Consider the following 3,749-nt stretch of genomic DNA (forward strand, 5'->3'; position numbering starts at 1 on the left):
CCCTTGGAAACACAGCTGGGATTGCTGACCTCCCGACTGATGGCTGCTGTCTCATCTTCAGACAGGCAGGTCTGGCTGACGATATCGCTCAGGACACCTCCATCCATGTACTCTATAACCAGCAAGAGTTCCTCGCCCAGAAGGTAGCTGAAAGAAGGAAACAAGGGGGTAGAGATGAACATGCATGGCTACATTGATTTTTTGCTTCCAGGTTTCTTATTTCCAGATGCCTTTGTGACAAGGACAGAATCAAAGGAATAGATATTCCCTCTTGGCTGTGCATTGTTTGCAATCTGTGCAATCTCAAAGAGAAAGACACATCTGTGAAAAAGGAGATGTCTTAGATGGGCAGCAAATGAAAAGTGCAGTTTAGAAACAGCCCAGATAAAAAACCTGTCAGGCATGGTGTTTCTGGAAATAAGCACCTAGTCTTCCTGGCATGCATAGCAACGGCAGGGAGGGGCAACAATCCAAGGGTAATCCACTTTAGGATGCTTCATCTGCACTTAAGAAACTTTAAAAAATCAATCCCAAATAAATGTGGAGGCAGTGAACTTTGAGGGTATTGAGTTAGGAAGATACAGCTGATCCAGGTTTTGAATAATTTTGGAGTAATTATCAAACTAGGTGTGCCAGGGAAGACTGATGCAGACAAGATGCACTCTCTTCTCATCCATTGGAGATGAGTAGAGAAATATGAATAAATAAAAATTAACAGCTTTACTTGCTGCCACGAACCAAAGTGGGTTTTTAACCTCTCATGTTTGCTTTATGTAAACACACATCCATGGGATAAGACCATGACCTCTCACCTGTCTAAATAATTCACAACATTGGGACTCCTATACCTCTTCATGATCGTTATTTCATTAAAGGTTAGCTCCTTCCTCCTCACTCCTTGAAGATTTATTTTTTTTATTGCCACCTAAAATGACATTGAAAATCAGTAACTTGGGAGGTTGGTGGCACGAGACCACAAGGCACGTGGAGCGAGTGATTTTGCAATGACACAGCTGAGCTGTGCCAAACTGCCTTGCGATTAGGCACTGCAGTAATTAGGAACTGACATTCCAACAGCCCATTTCTCTGCTCCCTAGGGAGCCAGTTACAGGACACGTGGGGCCACTGACATTTTGCCTTGACCACTTGGTAACAGCAGTGTCTCAGTTATCACCCACAAACCTCTGACCGCACTCTCTGCTGCTTTGTTTGGGACTCAGAAGAAGTAATCCATGCCTTAATACTCTGTGGATACATCTTGGGATATGGGCAGGGCTTAGGGCTTTCAGGGATGCCTTGCAGATCTCTCCCTACGTGCAGTTTCCAAGTGCAGCACTGCAGGTGGCCAAGGAACTACCAGTAACTTTCAGATGGATTTGCCAGCAGCCAGAAATGAGAATTCAGGACTCTGAAGCTGTAGCCCCAGAGAGCAGTGAGGTGCTTGAAGGCACCGCCTTTGTTTTAGCAATGGAGAGCGAGTGAGCGCGTCCTTCTCTGAAAGGAATCGCTGCCCTCCGTGCCTTCCTTCCGGCAGCTGAGGAGGACAAAGTCCCAAATGTGTTTTGTGGGCTGGCACCAGTCTGTGCTTCTTGTGCCTTTTCAGCACAGCTCTGCCCAAAGCTCCAGCCACAGCTCACACTAGAGGGGAAAGCCCTCGAGTGCAGCAGAGCCTGCAGGGGCTGTTGACATTTACCTCTCCTCCTGTGGCAGTGTCGAGTGCTCTGTAAACATCTCCAAACCCCCTAGAAACAAAACAGAAGCAGAGAAAGGAGAAGCTGTTTAGACCTTGCAGTGAAAGCCAGCCCACACAGGAAATCTCTGCTGGAAGTGTCAAAATCTGCAGGATGCAGGAGGGCTCTGCCAGAAGGCAGATGATGCATTTTCCTTTCAAGTGCATGGGCACTGGGCCTGTTCCTGAAGCACTGGGATTCAACTTCTAAAGGGAGGTTAGTCTTTCCTCTTGGGTTTCACTGTCTAAACGGTGTGATTCCTACCCTGACCACAGAGTGTTTCCTTCCTCAAACCAGGGGAAAGAATTGCTCCTGGGAACTGTTATCTCTCAGCTTTGATAGGGCATAGGTTGCTCTTTCAGGCAAGCAAGTTTCTTCTCTTTTCATTAGTGTGCCAGTATGATTTTGAGACATACAAAAAATGCTAAAGAAATTAAGACAGAGCTGTCCCACACTTGAGACACAAGGAGACCTTCCAGGTCCTGTTCCTTGATGCAGGCAAGACCTCGGTAGCAAGGCATCTCTGACAATGCCTTCTGAGCCCACTCACAAATTCTGAGCAGCATTGAGAAATGGGACAATCTATCCCCAGTGTGTGAACATCTTTGCAGCTGTCCTGACTTCACGCTGGATAGACATTCCACCAGAAAAACACCTGGCCCATGGTTGTGCAGGAATAACTGCTGTTGGACTCACCCGCTGCCAAAATAATTCAGATGCGTGTATTTCATTAGGGGATTTTCAGTGAGGTTCACCATTCTCCCTGAGGGAAACAAAATGCAAGATGCTGACTTTAAAGCAGAGATCCCAGCTTCCAGGAGATAGAAAAGGCAGCCCCAGCGCCTGGGGCTCTGAGCCCTTTGTGGTCGGCGGGGTAACAAGGACCACAACCAGGCAGACAGCTCTGCAGCACAAGTGGCCAGCACAGAGACTGATTTGTACAGTCTTTTGAAGAGTTCTCTTGACAGGAAACAAAGCACAGGGACCTGCAATCCCAGGAGAGGAGGACATCTTCCCCACCTTTCAGCAGTTTGCCAAAGGAATGCCTTCCCATTTGTAAACCAGAGCACCTCAAGTTGTAACTAATTCTGACGGGGCTTTCAGCATCAGGACCCTGACCTGTTTATGAGCAGGCTGAGCTCCAAGATGCCCCTCTCCCAGCTAAGGAAGGCTCCAGCCTCTGCAGCCCCTCCAGCCCTCAGGGACAGGGCAGCTAGCACAACAAGGCTGGCAAAGCCCCAGCATAAGCACTGACAGGCACTGATGGGAAGAAGCCAGAGTGAGCCTGGGCCCCAGATAAGCTGTTGCCCCCATTCAGGACACACCAGGATGGGCTTTGAGATCAGCCACACTGAGGCGCAGATCAGTGCCCTTTTTGTCCCAGCAGGTGATGGCAGACACAGAATTCACTGGGCTCTGGTCTCAGCCCCACCAGGTCTTATCTGAGAGCACAGCACTGGCAGCTGTTACGGGCAAGAAGCAGATTCATTGGGTTGTGCTGCAGAATCCCAAAGGGCTTGATATGTTTTCCTAGAGCAGGGCCTGGGCCAATGGGTAGGATTCTAACAGTCATGGGAAAGAGTGAGAATCAGGTATGGAAAAGTGCCATGGATCTGAGGGATATACCATGGCTGAGCTGGAGGCTCTCTCCTGAGAAATGCCTGCAGTACAGTTTTATCTGATCATGCCACTTGGATGTGTCTCCTGGACACATCTTGATAAGCATAAAACTAGAAGATTAAATAAAGGTTGTTATCAAAGTCTCTGTTTTTTCTTTGGGGGCACATGGAAAATACCTCGTGCTCTCTATTTGTCCTGTAACCTGATGTTCTTTCAAAGTAGTTCTTATTGACAAAAAGATAGCATTCTCTTATTGACAAAAATATAGCATTCTCATGAAAATAAACTGCAGATGTAGTAGTGGTAACAGTAACAGTCATAAAAATGACATCAGTAAGACGTGGGGTAGAAGGGCTCCTTCAGGATGGAGATAAACACAACAAAAAACCCCCACCAAAA

Source organism: Melozone crissalis, unplaced genomic scaffold, assembly GCF_028551555.1.
Source record: "Melozone crissalis strain CALT ecotype California unplaced genomic scaffold, PUWL_Pcris_2 ptg000272l_1, whole genome shotgun sequence".
In the NCBI taxonomy this organism is placed as follows: Eukaryota; Metazoa; Chordata; class Aves; order Passeriformes; family Passerellidae; genus Melozone; species Melozone crissalis.